We start from the raw sequence: 19,421 nt of genomic DNA, 5'->3' as shown, positions 1-19,421 counted from the left end.
CACCAGGTATGCTTGGCAGTTCGGGTTCTTTTCATCTTTACAATTTGCAGAAGGCAAAGGATGAAGGGTAGCCAAGAGGCTACTGTCATTGTCTTTTTGCTTTCTTTATACTACTAGGTCTACAGAGAGATCACCCCATCTTTACTGAGGTATAACTGACAAATAAAAATTGCGTATTTTTAAGGTAGATGACCTGTATTTCATTAATATATATTGTGAAATAATTGCCACAATCAAGGTAATTAACACATCCATCACTTCACATGGGTACCGTTTTCTTTATTTTTTTAAAATTCATCTTAGGTTTAAAGCACTCTTTATTCTTTTCTAGTCTTATCTTTGGGACTTAACTTCTATTATAAAGAGTTTGTAACAATGGTATTAAAATTGTCGCTTTCAGTTGGGGATAACAACAACAGACACAAAATAATAACAATGAGCATGTATTCCGTGCTAAACGAGTTGCCTAAGTTCACACAGCAGATGAGGGCAGAGCCAGGAACTGAACCCAAATAGATTCTAGAATTCACTCAAGTCCCCCACCCAAATCAAAGTTCCTGAAATCTTTGTATATTTCAGTATGTCTAGTGAAACTAACATTTTAGCTTGGAGATGGAGAAAAATTGTTCTTCTCTGTGGGAGGCCTAGGTTTAGTTTTTGGTTTGTTTTTAATATATTTCTGTATATGTATGTGCTTTGTAGATGTGCATTTTATATACTGCATTTAGGTTTTACTGTTTCCTTCTCTTCAGAAAATTTACCAGAGCTTAAAATAAATATGATAATTTTATACAGTAACAAAATGGAAATACGGTCATTGAAGTTTGAAAGAATATGAGGTAAATTAAATATTTAAATGTACTGTTTCTGTTGAGTCATAGACTGTACCTTGTTCCTGGGGTTGGCATTATGAGTTTGTATAATTTGTTGTTACTGGAGATCACCTATTTTTTTATAGGCTATTTTTTAGTAAATTTATTTATTTATTTATTTTTGGCTGCATTGGGTCTTCATTGCTGTGCGTGGGTTTTCTCTAGTCGCGGCGAGCCGGGGCCACTCCTCGCCGCGGTGCGCGGGCCTCTCATTGTGGTGGCTTCTCTTGTTGTGGAGCACAGGCCCTAGGCGCATGGGCTTCAGTAGTTGTGGCTTGCGAGCTGTAGCACACAGGCTCAGTAGTTGTGGCACACGGGCTTAGTTGCTCCGCGGCATGTGGGATCTTCTCGGACCAGGGCTCGAACCCGTGTTCCCTGAACTGGCAGGTGGAGTCCTAACCACTGCACCACCAGGGAAGTCCCGAGATCACCTCTTTTTTAACTTCTGAATCCAAGTAGATCCAAGTATTTATTCCTCATGAATGAACCAGAGCTTCAATTAGGTATGGCATCACCAGATCTCATAATTTTTCCTGGCTTGTTCTTATTCCAAGATTTTAACTGTGAACAATGTCATAGGAAGATGAATGAATCAGATTATATTTGGGTACGTGGAATTCATGCTATTTTTCTCTTGTCCACTAAGAATTAACTCCTCCACTGACTAGGAACTAAGAAGATTCTCCCAAAGTCTTCTCATCCTCAACTTGAAAAATAATTGTAAACAAGCGTGTAACTTTATCATTAAAGCCTTATGGAAAGAGTACCAAGATATTTTGCCAAGTAAAAAAATAAAATAGAAAACAGATTGCCTGCAGCAACATGGATGGACCTAGAGATTATCATACTAAGTGAAGTAAGTCAGAGAGAGAAAGACAAAAATCATATGATATATCACTTATGTGTGGAATCTAATAAAATGACACAAATGAACTTATTTACAAAACAGAAACAGACTCACAGACACAGAAAACTAACCTGCAGTTACCAAAGGGGAAATTGAGGGGGGAGGGATAAATTAGGAGTTTGAGATTAACAGATACACACTACTATATATAAAATAGATAAACAACAAGGGCCTACTCTATAGCACAGGGAACTATATTCAGTATCTTGTAATAGCCTATAATAGAAAAGAATCTGAAAAAGATATGTATATGTGTGTGTATATATATATATATATATATATATATATATATATATATATATATACACACAACTGAATCACTTTGCTGTACACCTGAAACTAACACAACATTGTAAATCAACTTTAATTCAATAATTAAAAAAAGAAAACAAATTGCCTAGTAGGATGATTCAATTTACATATAAATATATTTTATATAAAATATGCTTATATTAAATTTATATTAAATAAAAATTTTATACAAATTTGTACTGTAATAATTTATATTAATACACACACATTATGATGGTATATGCATGGAGAAACAGAAGGAAGGATAAAGACTGGTACCAGTGTTAACACTAGTGAAAAAAAATCAGGGTAGGGAGTACTTTTCTTGTTTACTCTATAGCTTTTGGCACTGTTCGGATTTTTCCACAGTGAACATGTTTTGCATTTATAATCCATTTCCTAAATATTTATTAAGTTCCTCTCATGTGCCAAGCACTGTTCTAGGCTCCAGTGATGCCACAGTGAAAACGACAGATGTGGTTCCTCTTGCTAGAAGAAAGCTTATGTGGAAGATACTAAAAGGATAACAATTTTAACAAAGGAAAACATATGAATAATAATCCGATGATAACTGCCCAACACATATGACAAAGAGTTTTCCTCTGAGTTAGGACAGTGGTGATAGCTGACTTTCTTGTGGGTGGAAACATTACCTTAGTAATTGCCTTAAACCCCATAGCAGAGTAGCAAACAAAACATATTTCAGAGTGTAACAAGTGATTGACAATCATATTTTTGGTCTTAATTATCTTTATATTGCCACTTAGTTGAGCTGTAGAGACTCAAACCAAACTTAACACTCATTTGAAAAGGATTAATTTAGAGATTGGACTTGAGGAATCATTATTTTCCAAAAGCAAATCAATGTTTTAAAAATGTTATAAAAGTAATGTATCAATTAACACTTTGAATGGGTGTGTCCTAGATTTGGATTTTATTGTCAAAAACTAAAATACATGGAGATACGCCTCCATGTCCAGGGAAATAGGATTTTTTTGATCAGTTTGATTTTGCTGCTACAGTGTACTCACCTATTTGCCCTTCCAGGTTTAAGGAGGAAGTAGAAAACATATTTTCCCCTAAATAATTTTCCCCATTGTGTTTTCAAGCAGGAACAATCTTGAAGGGTGGTTAGAGTGACTGAAAAGGTGTGAACTGCGTTTAATTAAACATTGTTGGTGAAAGTAAATAGGACGGGTGCTTATCTATAATTCACACCTCTTCAGTTGCTGTTATCAAGCCTTTAGAGGGACTGTTTTCAAGGGAATTGCTGCTGTTGCTGATATACTCAAAAAATAATTTATTTTCCTTTACTTCCTCATGCCCACTTTGGTGGAAAAATATCTCTAAGCCCCTTCCCCCAAATAGAAAGGAGATGATAGTTATGAGTAAATATGGAATACTCTTTTTCTTGTGTCCTTAAAAAAATACAGTGAAATATTGCATTACACCCTGCATATAAATGCACAGTTATGTTTGGCCATCTCCTTGGCTCAAGGCTTACCTTCTCAGCCTGGAGAGAATGATACTGTCTTAAATGTATCTTTATGGATGGAGAGGGGTTTCAGTCCCATGCAGTATGTCAGAGATCATGATGTTGTAAATCTATTCCAATGTAAACCTGTTCAATTCGATTACCGGTCCGTAATAATATTTGTCTCTACAACCCCCGTGTTGGCCACAGCAGTCCATACAGGCTGATGGCACAGCAGGTCGAGAAATTGACAGACCAAATCTATTTAAACAGAAAACAACATGAGTTCTAGAATCTGAAATGAAATCAGATTTCAACAGCTTTGATGGGAATCTTCTTTCCTTTCACAGGTATTTTTATTCACCTAGCCATGTGCATCTTAGATAAAATGCTGCTTGAGGGAAATGAAGATGTTTTCATTAAAAAGGGCGTTTATAGAAAGATGAGACTTTTACTCTTTTAAAAATAATGTCTTGGTTTTACTGACTGGCATTTCTACTAATGATGTGAGGTACAAAATGGAAGTGGTGGCTTAGTGGGTAAACAACTCCAGTTACATCACAGTGTGTGTTATTAAATTCCTATAAGACGTGGCTTCTCATTAGTCAGCACCAGAATCATATCCAGATGAGCGATGTTTGGTTTTAATATTAGAATTTTTGAATCAAAAAATTGTCACCAGTGGAAGCAAAGAAACAGTTGTGTGGGGAAAACAACAAAATGCAACAACATAAAACTGTGAGAAGTACAGTTAAAAAAAATGGTACTTTGTTCAAATCCAAGTGGTTGCACCATTCTGCATCCTGAAAAATCCCCTTCGCTTTTTCTGGGCTCTACTTTCTGCCAAGCCTCACGAATGATGGGCCAGCATTATTTTTTCGGCATTATACCATACTGTATGTCAGAGAAAACCCATCTATTACAAGATATCTGGTCTCAACATTCCCTTTTCATTTTTTTCAGGTATTGTTTATTTGAAGGAAAAAACAAGGACTAATCAACGTGCACCTATAAATCTGGTCAAGATTTATTTTTATTTTGATCTTTCTCCTTAGTTGTTTAAAGGCTATTGTAGGACATACCGGTTCGGTTTTCTCTCTGTCAGTGGCAAACAGACATTTTATGAAAGCAATAATTATTTTATTTACGTATAGAATTCACGGATCAAAAGATTGAAGAAAGGCTTTTTGCTCTTTATTGGCGTGATGGGTTTCACCTTGGCAACTCAAGTATTTTTCTTTGACTCTTGCACACGAGAGCAAGAGATGCACATTTGTGTGCAATATTATATTCCCCAGCCAGGCCAGCCTGCATGCCATAGTACAGATGAATCCAGGCAGCCTGGAGGACTGGTTTAGTTATTTCATGCCAAGAAACTGTGCTTTTCACTTTGCCTTTAAAAAGATGGTTACTTAACCTTTCTAATCATCACTTTCATCATTTGCAAAATGGTAGTGGCAATAATAGTATTTGCAAATAAAATGTTGTTGTGAATAGCCAATAAGATACTGTAGGTTAGGTGCTCAGCATACCATGTGACCCAGAGCAAGGACCAGATCAAGGTTAGCTATTGTTGCTGGAGACGGTAGGGGTCAAGCTTTAAGGTCAGGTGGAGCTAGATTCAAGCCCTGGCTCTGTCTCCTCCTGGACCTGGGGCAAGGTATATGACCTCTAGGACTCACTTGCTTCAACCTATTTATTTATAAATATGGAACTTAATCCTTTGTCTACCAACGAAAATGGACAAATCACACACCTTTTCAAACGTGCAAGAAGAAATATAAGAATTCTACTAACCTCATAGGTACATTAAATTTTACTGAGGTAACTTTGATATCAGACCATCGTGGAAAAAAAATCAGAGGAGAGAAATAAGTTTTAGCACACCTCCGTAAATATTAAGTGAGCTTCTCCCATGTGTCTGGCAAAACATTGTGCTTTGGCTTTTAATTCTGATTTTTCCACAACCTTGCATTGTGATTTTAAGCAAGTCCATTCAACTCTGCCTTCATTTCCGTATGTGCCGGAGAGCAGTTAGACTACTTTCTTTCTCATCTCTTCTATTCTAAAATTCTATAAGTTTTGTTAAAAATGATATAATGTCTCTAGAAACATAGTACCAATATATGACACAAAGATACTTATAATTATTACTGCTGCTGATAACTGTATCCATAAGTTTGAAAATACAATAAGAACTATGATTCGATAGACATGGCAAGTGAATTGTGCTACTTTGTCAATTTTGTCTTAACTGAATAATTCTTTGGATGCTTTGCATCTTTCTAGAAAAGCAGGAGGTACATACCTCCTGGTCAGATATATTTGAAGTTTTGTTGTTAGATTTTTAAAATAAAAACATTGCCATAAGTGGGAAAGGAGAAGAGCGAGTTTATATAATTTTAAGTGCCTTCTGAATACTTCCTTTGGGGGAAAATGAGTCATTAAAACAAACAAAACACATAACTATGTTATGTGTTTTGTCGATAACCATATTTACCTTTCGTATCTGATTTGACATCTTTAAAGTAAGTTTCTGTTACAGAGGTGCTCAATATTTTCCTGCACTTTTTAAAAGTCTAAAAAATAGAAGGGTGAAGATTCTAGGCTGGCAATTTACAAGATATGGTATAATCGTGAGTCTTCCTGTTCAGGGTAAAGTCAAAGCAGTTGTTGGGAATCAGCATTTGAAATAAGTTATTCAATGTGGAAAGGCACAGGATATTACGGTTTTATTATCACCTTAATATTCACTGAGAGGAAAATAGTGGGACCCTGGGTGTCAGATTCTCATTAATCAGATGAAGAACTCCAGGTTCAGAGAGTTTTAGTAACTTATCCAAGGTCCCATTGCATATCAGTGGGAGTGAGATGAAAGTCAGGTATGTCATATTCTCAGGCCCCTCCTGTAGCTCTATCAAGCCATGTTGCAGGCTTGGCCCATAAAGGGGTCTTTCCTGCTCCAGCTGTGGGTCGATTGCCCACCATCTCAGCATAGCAGGCCGGTAGTGACCCGAAATATTCATTTAAGGGTGGAGAAAATGGGAAACAGTGCTGGCACTCCCAGGAAGCAGCAGAACTTGTGGGTTTAACAAGAGGTTTGTACCTAAGATACATGCATAAATGGCGTTCATAAGGAAGGGGCTTTTCCTTAGGATTCTGAATGGGGAAACCAGACTTTTCACCTGGAGTTTAATGAGGCCACTGAAGATACAGATAATGGTGGGGATCGGCCCGGGAAAGGTCTTTACAGGATAACTGAGCAGCTAGAATATTGCGCATAGAGTGAGTTGGAGAAGGCATTGTGTATCAGGAGCTGTGGAGGTGAGAATGGCAAGGTTAAAGATACTGCATAGAGGGACTTGCCTGGTGGCACAGTGGTTAAGAATCTGCCTGCCAATGCAGGGGACACAGGTTTGAGCCCTGGTCCGGGAAGGTCCCACATGCCACGGAACAACTAAGCCTGTGCACCACAACTACTGAGCCTGTGCTCTAGAGCCTGCGAGCCACAACTACTGAGCCCATGTGCCACAACTACTGAAACCCAGGTGCCTAGAGCCTGTGCTCCACAACAAGAGAAGCCCCTGCTCACCGCAACTAGAGAAAGCCCACACGCAGCAACGAAGACCCAACACAGCCTAAAATAAAATTAATTAATTAATTAATTTTAAAAAAAGATACTGCATAGAACAATGCATTCAGGTCCGTTCATTTTGGTCAAGCTGAGTTAGTGTCTGTTTCTAGATAGGTCCCTGGGAAAGAAATTAACCTGAAAAAGTATGAAGATCTAGAATGATCTTTCATTTTCATTTCTTGGTTCTCTAGTACCTTAAAAGGCTCATGCCATCTATGCCCTGCTTAAATCTTTTGGCTTGCCAAATCATTTAAAATCCATCAAGCGTTGCCAGTCTGTGTAGAATGGAAGGCCCTCATCTTTTGCTCTGTCTCATCGATTAATAAGACCTACCTCATATTTAGGGAATCTTTGAGTGGAAACAATGATAGGAGTATAGAGGATCCCTCCACAGTAGAGGATTCTTTGTCCAGAGACCCTATTTATTCTGAGCTATCTTATCATAATCCATAGTGTATACTTCCTATTTCTACTTTTTAGTTTGGAGAAGGCATTGTGTGTGTGTGTGTGTGTACACATATATACATACATATGAGACAGAGCACAGATTATGCATTTATTCATTTAGCTGCCATTACATCTCTCCAATCAGTTGTCTTGAGCCCCCAGGTTATAAAGAAAAATTATCCCAGAACTGTTTTGCTGCAGCTCCAGCTTGTGTTTTGATTTATATATGGCAGTGGGAACTCTGAGAGTCTTCTGGGTTCACCCTATCAGCAGAAGCAGCAAAGAGCAACTTATCTAATTACCCTTCTGTTTCATACCTTCCATTTTAATAAAATGTTCATTTAAAGGCTGTAGCATTTTTTCCAGGTAGATTCTCTTTAAAAAATACAAAAACTACTCAGACCATTTATTAACAGATTTGTTTTTGCTTACTGAAAGAACCTGCTTAGTGCAATTTATCCTAGCAAAATATCTTTTGTAAAACCCTCTGAAGAAGACATTGCCAAGGTGAATTTTTTTTTTCCCCAAGTCTAATATCATTATGCTACCAAGTCGAAAACAGAAATTATTGGTAGGGAAATTTGGGTTCCTACTGCCTTCAAAAAGGAGAACAAAGAAAAGGAGAAAGCTTTAATGGTATTCAAGGAAAATATTTCTCTGTTAGATGACAGTTAATAGAACTGCATTGACCTCACTGGTATTTCTTGCACTCTCTGTTGTAATATTATCCTAAGAAGCTCCCTCATTAATGCAGAGTATTAAACAAAACTCCCAAGTTATAATGTAAGCAATAGCAAAGAGCACCGTTTTCGTGAGCTCTGTCTTGACATTAAGCTGTTGGGAATATACTTAAGGTGCCACGAAGACTTATTTCGTGTACAGGTACTGCACTACCAGATGGTGACTTTTTTGGGGTTTTTTTGTCATGCTTTGTTGGTATGAAAGCCTGAATAGTCTTAAAATGAATAGCAAAGATTTTGAGGGCAAGAGTAATAACACTTATTCGTGAGAGCTGAATGCGCATTAGGCTATGTACTATGTGCTTTAGTTGGATTTTTATTTTTTTTTGTTAATCCTTACTGTGACCTCCAGAGGTGGGTATTTCCCCATTTCACAGAGGAAAGAAAAGCTTAGAGAGATTATGTTACTTGCCAAAGTTCTCATAATGCATGATGGAGTCTGGATTTTAGAGCAGGCGTTCTGGCTCTCCTGCTTATGTTCTGTATTTGTTTAATACAGTAGGAATATTCTACTATATATTTAGCTTGGGATTCTTCAGCAGCTATGGGTATTATGAGATACTGAGCTCTTAAAAGATTACTTAAATAAACCAGGTTTTTTCCGAACCAGGGCTCACTTGATCGCTTTGAGTTCTTCACTTCATGTCCGGAAATAGAATGAACTGTGTTGAAAGGCAGTAAGTTTCCCATCACTATGAGAGATGATGTAGAGAACAATTTCAAGTGTCATGTGGGGATTAGACTAGAAGATCTTTCATGGTGACTTCCCACTATGAGATTCTTGAGATCTCAACATAAACTTTGGAATAAAGTTATAAACTGTGTGAATAAACATCAGTAACATTTAAGCTGTTCAGTTCCTGGGAACCCGATTTCGGGGGTCAAGCAGTGTGTGACATCTTATTTAAATCCCAATTGGAGCAGAGAGGAACGTTTTGTTTCGTGACATAGTTTTACTCTCTGGCTCCAGTTTTTAGTTAAGTGAAGTTCAGAACCAAATTCCTTATAAGTTTTGCTTTTGTAGAGAGCAGTGAATCTGAGTCACTGACTTTGAGTACCATCTGCCTCAGTTGTTTTGAGGATGTGGCCATAGTGGACCGCTGGGATACTACAATCTTATCTGTCTTATAAATGGGGAAAATTGAAATACTAATGTTTTAAAGATTTGTCCATGACTCTGTATCTAACCCATGTGAGTCTTAGTCTATCACATATTTCCTGTGGACCTTTGGTTCTCTGGAACCATTTTATATTTATATATTTTTCAAAAATAACAATTACATTAGAAATGAAGTGGAGAGATTCTCTCGTGTGAACTTACCAAAGGCAGCACTGAGAATTATTTGAACTGAATACATCTACCCTCGCTCGCCGCCTTAGTGTGAGAGAGGACAGAAAGATTGCAATTATAAGGAACGGTTCTCTTAGCTCCCTTCCTCGTGCTTTAATGGGAATACTATTAATAGTTAATCATTTATTTGATTGTCCTCATTTGTCATTTCCATTTGTGAATTTGAAATAGGAAGCCAGCATTTATCTAATATGCTACCAATTTTTATTCCTTTTGGATTATTAAAAATCCCCAATGGATTTTGCCCCAAGGGGGAAAGAACCTGCTTCAACATTTGCTCTTACACGAGAAGTCTAGTGACAGCATGGTAAGTGGGGAGGGGAAGTCCCCGCCATATAGGACTCTGTTGGATGTGGAATTTTTCCCCACCAGCCTCCAGACAACAGATTTTTGTTCCTTTTCACCAATATCGGCATATATCAACGTGACCCTGTTGTTTATGACATTGTGCTTAAATTTAATGTAGAGGAATTCTGGTATATATTTGAATAAGGCCCGTTTAATGAAGAGCTCCATGGTTTTATTTCCTTTGGGCACCATTCCTAACGTGTTAGTTACCATTCTTGTTGAGGCTACGCAGAATTCTGCTCCCTCTGTGTTATCCAAGGCATCAGACATGATTTCGTTCACTTTGAAGTCTCCCTCAAAAGAAATCGAGCACTGGCTATTTCTTGAGAGATTGCTCTGGAGTTTTGCGTCTCTCTCTCTTAGTAGGTTGTCGAGCCACCAACCAGCTTCCCTGAGGCAAGCTGTCTGCAAAGGAATAAGCCAGCTGGCTTGGCCAAGGTTGATCAATGATGAGCGGCAGGCTGGGTTCCAGGTTCACAAAAGCCACTCAGTGGAGAGTAGGTCAGCGGCTTCCCCAAAGCCAATTAGCTGGCAGAAGTCTGGGGTGCCTGGTGCTAGCCAAATTCCCTGAGCCTGATGGTACTGGTGGGGAGTCCATCCTTGGGCTTCCTGGCAAACCAGACTTAAGTGAATGGCAGATTGTGCTGTTTGAGAGCCAGTGTGGCTTTGTGGCCACGAGAACAAATATCAGAGCCCTGCCACTCCCACCCAGCCTTCCCCGGGCAGACAGCACAGCCCAGGCGCCTTCGAAGCTGCTTCCCAGGTGCGATGGAGTTCAGCTGAGTATCCACATCCTCATTTTGTTTTTACCTGACTTCAGCTTATACGCTTTTTAATATTGACGTGACTGTGAATCATGCCATTAAAAGAGAAGCACATGGAAATGATTTTGGAAGCAGGAAGCTTTATAGAGACCTTTGAGAGGAGTGTTAGGATTTCCACTCTTAAAGCCCCAATTGTAAGAGCCCCTGCTTCTACACGGCGGTCGGGATATCATGGGCCCGATGTCAGAACCCAAAGGGAGGGTTTCTTAGTGATTGCCCTTGGGTTAACCTGTCTCTCCAAAAATGATGTGTATCTAAAGTCATAATCGCTTCCCTATTATTCTCAACGATTACATTTTCAACTGTGAAGTCTTTTCTACATAGGCTGCGTAGTCCTAGCTTTAGATGCCTGGACTGTTGGATTAGCATTTTTTAGGTATATTTGGGATGTGGGGAATTGAAGGAGTAGACTATGTAAGAATGAGATCATTTGCATTACCTTGTTTCACTTAGCATGTGTTTCTGCTTAGCTCTGTACTAATTCCTGGTTCTGTTTCTCGGTTCCAGCCAGCACATTACCCACTCAGGAAGTGAAGTTCATTTTGCCCGGCCTGCCTCTCAGTTCTCAGCTACAAGTGTTTTCCTTGTGGCCTCCTGAGCCCTTATTTAGTGGCTTTTCTGTGTCCAGTTAATTTCCCCCAATTATTTTCCCTCATACCTGACTTTTTTGGGGCATACAACTTCCCCTTCCTTCCTCTGCCCACCCCCTGCCCCACCTTTTGAACATTCTTTTGTTCCAAAATTTCTTCTAAAAGCGAAGTTTCTTCACCACCATCATGAGTTGCCATTTGGTGGTTTCCAAGCTTATGACCTCCGTAATTATCCCCTCCCTATCCCACTCCCCCTCCCCCGGATTCACCCCCTGCTCCCTTAGACATTTATCTCCAGGCCTATTAAGTCTCTTCAGTATCAACATTATCATAATCATTAGTATATTTGAAGCCAATTAAATGGCAATTACTCTGACCTTAGCCAGTCTTAGGTTATTATCAATTCATGCATAATTTGGAAATATTTGGAAGGAATGTGGATTCTGGCCTTATGGTCTAATCGGTGTAAATATTTCTATGTGCTGTCCAAGAAATACAGCCTGTTCATTATAACATCTAGAGCTGGGGTCGGGTTATTCCTCTGGAAGCTGCTTTCTAGCAACTTATGGACCGAAATCATACATATTCGCCAAACCCATCTTCAAACATTTATTCATCCACTTTTTATCCACCCGTTCAATGAATATTTTTGAGGCATGGCTCCATACCAGTCACTTTATTAATGCCAGGCTTAAAAAAGTGAACATGACAGACAAGTTTCTGCCCTCATGGAATTTATGATCCATCATCAATAATCATAAGCCTGATTATTTACAATTATATAGATTTTTCTCCCTTCTGAATTTTACCAGCCTTTATATTGTTTCATACAACTTAGCATTTTAATTTCATGTAGGGAAGTAGAGTGTAAAGATGAAAAGCTCTGTGTCTCAGATCAGATGGGGTCTGTGACTGTGGATCGAGCCCTTGTAATGTGTCTAATGCAAAAGAAGAATTGAATGTTTAATGTTATTTAATTTTAGTTAAATTAAATAGCCCCATGTGGCTGGTGACCAACCTACTGGACAGTGCAGACATAGAATCTGAGTTCAATCCAAACTTTATTACGTACTTGCTTATTATTATTACTTATCTCAAACAAGTTGCTTTACCCGAATTTTTAAGCCTTATCTGTAAAACGGGGGGTTGTAATTCTCACTGCCTCAGAGGGTTGTTTTGAGGTTTAAATGAGGTAATAGTTGTAATATTCTTTGGCAAAGTGCCTAGTAAACAAATAAGAAATCAGAAAATATTGTGTTAATATCAATATTAATTTTTTTTATTCTATTTGTCACTTAGTATTTACCATAGAGCAAAGCATAAACAGCTTCAGAACAGGGACTCTATCTGTTTATATTTTAGTCTACCATGGCACCTAACATAACAACGATCACATAGTAGTTGCTCAATAACATATAACTGATGAATTATTTCTTCTTTTTTAGTCTACTTTAGTAGGCTTTGAGTTCCATTATTAAAACTTGAATATAGAAATAATTTTGTCATAAATAATGATTTTAGAAACAATTCCTGGGCTATCATCATATATAAATCATTTCTACATTTTCCTTTATATGTGTGTGACCATGACAGAATAGTATTTCAGAAGTCACGTTGTACTGAATTTATATTGAATACCCTGATGATACAGCAATAGATATATCCTGTCTCAAAAAAAAAAAAAAGAAAAGAAGATGAGAAATACCATTGTTTTTCACCTGTCTTGCCCATAGACATTTCATATGTTAATGAATATAAATGAGAAAAGTAAGACCTATTTTTTAAATTGAAGTATAGTTGATTTACAATATTGTGTTAGTTTCAGGTGTACAGCAAAATATTGTTATACATATATATACTTTTTCGACTTCTTTTCCATTACAGTTTATTACAAGATATTGAATGTAGCTCTCTGTGCCGTACAGTAGATCCTTACTGTTTATCTATTTTATATATAGTAGTATGTATCTCTTAATCCCAAACTCCTAATTTATCCCCTACCCCTTTCCCCTTTGGTAACCATAAGTTTGTTTTCTATATAAGACCCATTTTAAATAACTCATATAAATAACTTGCCTAAAGTCGTACAACTAGTAAATGGCAAAGCCAGAATTCGTTCCTGATTTCTCAGATGCTGAAGCCCATTGCTCTATTGGTATTCATAATGAAGTCTTTTGGTTTTTCTCTTAATTAGTTGATCTTACCAGAGTGTTGAGGCGAAATATTATTTCTGGCACATGGAAGCCACCGTTCTCTGCTATTACTTCCTTTTGTGAGCAAGGAGACCTTGATTTCAGCGAACGGTTTTGGTGCCAGAACTATTAGAATTCCAGAATCATTCCTTGTTATAGATACTCTAAAATAAGAGGGCTATGCAATCACAGGACTGTTTTCTGATTTCTGTAGATGTTGCTCTCTGTAGGACCACAGGATTATTTCTTAATGTTTCCATGTAGACTGTTTCTACCTTTTCTTAGAAATGGTTTGACTCATGTTGGAGCCGCTGGTATTTCTGAACTACACCCTTTCCAGGTAGGCTATCACGGGCTATCGTTTAGCGGAAGAGACTGCCGGTGCCTAGCATCTGTGCCCAAGAGGCAGTCCAGGTCACTGTCTGATGATTTCATTTTCTGTTGGTAGCATCACTTTTCCTGCTCTGCAGTCAACAGGTCCAAATTTGTGGTCTGTGAACAAATGTATTTCTCAACGATTTCATATATGTCTGTAGGTCTCCGGAGAAGTCATTAATTAGAATCTGGAGGGGATGGTGTAGAAAAATAAAGCTCCACTAATGGTGACAAAGTAAAAGGAACAGCGATTTAATTCAAACTCTGTGTGCCTAGGAAATATTAGATAGAGAATCTCCTGATTATCTCACAAATCTTTAACTATTTGGTTATGTGCTCCAGCAGAGAAAATCTATCAAAACTTTTGTTAAGGTAGAAAAGAACAAAATCCCCCAGCTTTTACAGGTAATTCTACTTCTATTTTAATGCCAGTCGGGAACTGACATCTTTGGAAGTTCCTAAGCTTATAAAGCTGGGAATTCTTCCCTTCCTCACCTTTCTGACTTAACTTGCAGTTACAGAATCTCACTAGCAACTGCAGTTAATGCATTGATTTTAACTGGAAACCCAGAAGGAGTGAATGCTGAAGTCGGCTGAACTCTTAAACGGTCCTGGGAGACCAGAGTCATTTGCACATTGGAAAACAGCTAATGGGCCAGGGAAGCAGAGGTTAGTTGCAGGGCCTTTCCTATGCCTCCCCTCCATCACAGTGAGAGAGATCACAGATAAAAAGTCTTCTCATGTGACCTGCTAAGGTACCTATACCTCATTCTTTTGCTTTATTTTCACTTTCCTTTTTCTTCATGGCTGAATATTTTAAAGAAATTCTAGGCTGAGGAAAGTAGAGTGGAAAATGCTGAATCCTTAGTTTCTAACATTGCAGAATTCCATTAGGTAGTGTGATATCTTAAAAAAGGCACGGGTTTCATATATGGGCAAAATAAAGAGAATACATTTGGAATTGTATTATAAACACATCATTCGACATAGCGTGTTAAGATCATAGAATTTTCTGATAGGCAGCCTTGAGTTGTTAGGCAGCTGATTACTCACAAGTTTCTTGATGTCTCCAGCCTCGGTTTCTTCATCTATAAAATAGTGATCATAATAATAATGCCTTCCCTGTGGAGTTTGCTGTGAGGATTAAATAAGATAACAAATTTAAAATACTTAGCACCCTGTCTGATAAATATCAGCCCTTGGTTAACGTCAGCTGTTATCAGTATCATTATCATCACTATTATTTTGTTGTCTAAGCGTTCAGGACACTGCCTAGCTAAACCCAAAACAGATCTGTTTTGCTAGGTCTCAAATGTCATCTTCCTGGCATTTTTTTCCCTTCTAAATGACCAAGTGCTGCGTTCACAGCAGGTTTGGGTTGTCTTCACACTGCTGCTTTCCATGACTTACTGGGGTCAGAGGTCCCCAGTAATGCTCTGTGTGACTCCAGCCCCAGACCCTCCCCTGTGGGTATGAGATCTGAAGGTGACAGGCAGGGTCGGCAGAACCTGCCAGAATTACAGAGACCCCTCTGTGGATTGTGGGAGAACAGCACACAAGTCTGTCATGGACCAGAAACGAATGACCTTGCAGCCATGGAATCACTTCTCATCTAGATCATGGCTAACTTTTTCCAGAGTGTAATTTATGGCATCTACAGTTACTTTTGGACATGCTAATGTGTTCGTTCACTTCTAGCTTTTCAGGGTAAACAGTATGTGAGTCATTAGTGAAGAAAGGGCTTTCGCCTCCACCTCGAGCTTTAACAATCATGCCATCCCTTCAAAACTGTGCTGTTTTAGGTTTGTTGTTTTTGTGGTTTTAGGTCTCTAAAGAACTTGGGTTTAAGGTTGCAGGTCGCTGGGAGCCTGCAAGTTCTTTACTTGTTTTCCCAAGTTCTGCCTCAAAGCCATTATTCCAGCAGGGAAAGTAAAGAGTATAAATTACTCCTGCATAGGAATGTTCTCCCCTCCTTCCCCTTTCCCTACCTCCTTTCCGCCCTTTTATTGACCTTAGAACATCCCATCAATGGCAGCAGCTCAGAGTTCTATATGGCACCCACAGCTTTAATGCTGGTTTTGTACCCATATACTGCAAATCTCGTGGCAATGGTTTTGGTCCCAGAGTATGGGGGTTGGAAGGTTTGGCGTGGAGAAAAAGAGAAAACAAAGAGAAAGCAGGGAGGAGAGAGGAAAGAAGGGAAACAAAAACGGAAAAATAGGCTTACACAGTACAGATGACTTAGTTCTCTGCTTCTCTTAAAACTTGCTTTCTTCAATACATTTTCCATTCTTTCTCTGTACATACAGTGGTAACCTGGCGGAATACTGATGAGGCCAGAACGACATTTGAATCTCTCTCTGTCGCCCGCCTACCCACATCCCCAGTTTCCTTTTGGGGGAGGAGGAAAGGTATCAGCCCCTGGTTTGTCCCTTTACTAAGCTGCATCGTTGAGTAAGAAACTGCCACCCCAGGCAGTGTTATTACTGGGCGGATGCACTGCCTGTCCAGTGCTTCCTGCACTGGCTCGTCTCTAATTAAAGTACTTGCTATGAACGATTTTTAAGCACCGGAGCTTAATGAAGTTAGAAAAAGGATTTGGATGCAGTTTGTGAAGACTTCAAATTGTTTGAGTTTTTTCTCTCGGGAGAACTGTGAAGTCTGGAGGCACTTTGAATTACTTACAATGTATTCCATTTTGTTCTTTTAAAAATTTCTCTTTTAGTGGTGCAGAGGTGAAAAAAGCCCAGTGCCCACCTCCCCCCTTACCCCCCAGGAGAACACTGTAACTCTTGCTTTGCAAAGTGGCTTCTTGGGAATTTACCAGTCTTTGAATACTGTTATCTAATTAAAGGGATGGCTGTGTCTTTAATTCTCATTGGCAGTTCTACCTTTGACCCTGCAGTATTAGGAGTTAAAAGTAAAGTCGCATTCATCCAAGATAACCCGAAGCTTGTCCATTTGGGTACTTAGCCCTTTCACTGATGCCTGGAGCTCTGGGCCTCAGAGATAGTGGGCTGAGCAGGAAAACAGTGATCTATACAGTTCCGTGTAGATCTATGGAGTGAATTTCTCCAGCCATTGGTGGGTTACTGCTGACCAGTCGAATGCTGGCTAATACCTTCTATTAGATATCGGAGTGGCCATAATTTGTCGTCGATAGCTATAATTAGGTTTATCTACCCTTTTAACCAATACCATAATCTTTACCAGATTGTTATTGTTTGGGGCTATTGAGAGAAATTCTGAAAAAACTGTTCTAAAGATTGATTTCAAAGCAGTTCAACCCTTTAGGGATCCTTCCTTTTATCCACCCCTTATTCATTTTCCTCTCAAATATTCAAATGCCTTCTCAGAAGGAAATGTCATGAAGGCATGTCATGTATCTGAAAAATAATTAATATAATTGACAGGAATGTCGGTTTTCTGCTGAGGTGTGTTTCTCCTAATCCCGCTGTGCAATCTTTAATATTGATCTAATTGTTAGGGAATCTTGTCACTCTCCGCTTACCCTACCTGGGCTAAACATTTTCAGGACTGAAGATCCTTGCGCTTCATAACATTTACATCTGCACTAGAATAATCGTTTGACAAAAAATGGGTTTCCTTTCTCTTATGTGCTGGGGCCTGTGTCCATAACATCTATGCACGAAGGGGTACATGCGTGTATACAGTGCCTGCCTGCAGTTGACAGTTTATTCACTGTGTACATTGCATATCATATTGCAAATGGCACATCAGAGTGTTGGAATCTAGGCAATCAGAGTTCAGCACTTAAAGTGTCCAGGTTGCACCTGAACTAGCTGGAGCCTGCCAGCCCCCGCAAGCCCACTGAGAGCATCTGTCTCGCCACCGCCTAGCTCATGCTGTCTCCTCTGCAGGCCCTCCGATTCTTCTGACTATGAGCATAAATCATCCACCTGTCAGGAGCTCTTGCTGCCTGGATTATGCAATGTGCCTGCCTTCATTTGGAGGTGGTGAGAGCAGGAGATTGCTGCAAATCGTCTGCATTCATTTTAATGCCATCCCAGCCTTTCTTTAGCTTTAATGAGGGGATTAGGGTCGTGACAATGACTTTCAGAGACAATAAAAGTCTTCAAGATTCTGGAATTTGCTTTGTATGTTGGGGGATAGCTGAGTTTGAGATTTCATTTTTTTTTTTTTTTTTTAAATCCCAAGTAAATCATGGTTTAAACATTTAGGCAAAGAGGCAGGGTATTACACAAGGCCAGCTGTCTACAGCTCTATTTATTGGCTTTATAATAGTTCCGTCCAGCTGATGAACTTAAGATCAGTCAGATTTGTGGCTGATCCTTCATGAGTTACTTTTATCTTCTTTCAGGAGTTGCTTTTACACGTACTGGGGAGACCCCCTCCCCTACTCCACCCACATTTCCCCTTTGCCTCTTTTTCTTACTCTGGGCTTTAAAAACTAGAAACTCTTTAATAATTTCAGCTTCCCTATCTGTTGACTAGTAAAGGTGAATCATGTTTTTTGTTTTCTTAAATACTTCTAATTTGTATTTTTAATTTTGATCATCCTGGTGTATTTAGAATAACCTCTATACAAAGATTAAGTTTCTACCCTCCCTCACCAACTCACACACCAAAACGTATTAACTTTTAATTAGGAAAATTCTCTAGTCGTGTAAGCTGACATATGTGTGTGTGTATATATATATATATATATATATATGATACATATAAAAACATGAAGTTGTCAGCTTCCTTAATTAGTAGACCTTTTTGGCATATTCAGATCTCAACCAAATCGAGACATAACTAGGACTGTATTCACTAGAAACTGAGAGAATGAGAATTCCACTGACTCCACTGCTTTTGAATAGCCAAAGGGTTTCACAAATGCTCTCATCACATCTAGATACATAAGTGGCCATGAGATCAGAGGATTGAAAGGAAACATTGCTTTAAAAATGGGACTTGTATCAGTAAACCATCAGCTAAAGTCAGACTAGTGAAACATGTGGTTATGTGTGTATTGTAATATCTTTTTTAAATGTTTGAAAATAGTTCAATATAAAAATATTAAGGAATTAAATCATATGGTAGTTTACTGGGCAGAGTATATGTTTTTTCTATAAGGTTCTTTTACTGTCACAGAGCCTGAGATGAAGTAGGTGTTGGATTTAAATTCCGACATCGGTTTTCTTTCTTCGAAGACTTCGGGACCTCCTGCATGTGTTTATTTGCTAAAGGTGGTGTTCAGGGCACCTCAGGAGTAAGAGAATGACAGTTCTCTGCTGGCTTCTTGTACCCCTGCTTACTCATCCCCGTCTTCTTTATACTTCTTCCACTATCAAAGCCAGAGAGCCATCCTGTTTTTCTTGGGTACAAGTGTGTGAATTTTATTAAAAT

At 38.7% G+C, this 19,421-nt stretch overlaps 1 protein-coding gene and 2 long non-coding RNA genes across 10 annotated transcripts in view; 1 reads left to right on the top strand and 2 right to left on the bottom strand.

Moving 5' to 3' along the window:
• Window positions 1-19,421, bottom strand: part of LOC309644699 — an 887,681-nt gene that overhangs the window by 564,993 nt on the left and 303,267 nt on the right. The gene's annotated exons all lie outside the window — the stretch shown is intronic.
• Window positions 1-19,421, top strand: part of ESRRG (estrogen related receptor gamma) — a 619,726-nt gene that overhangs the window by 471,358 nt on the left and 128,947 nt on the right. The gene's annotated exons all lie outside the window — the stretch shown is intronic.
• Window positions 963-19,421, bottom strand: part of LOC309644551 — a 56,520-nt gene continuing 38,061 nt past the window's right edge. The window contains exon 2 of the long non-coding RNA XR_014254480.1: window positions 963-19,421. This exon is cut by the window's right edge and continues 26,871 nt beyond it. This is a non-coding gene — a long non-coding RNA (uncharacterized lncRNA).

The sequence above is a fragment of the Balaenoptera physalus genome, assembly GCF_965194825.1.
Source record: "Balaenoptera physalus genome assembly, chromosome: 1".
Classification (NCBI taxonomy): Eukaryota; Metazoa; Chordata; class Mammalia; order Artiodactyla; family Balaenopteridae; genus Balaenoptera; species Balaenoptera physalus.
Note: the sequence above shows the minus strand (reverse complement) of the source record. Positions and strands in the feature narration are given on the sequence as shown.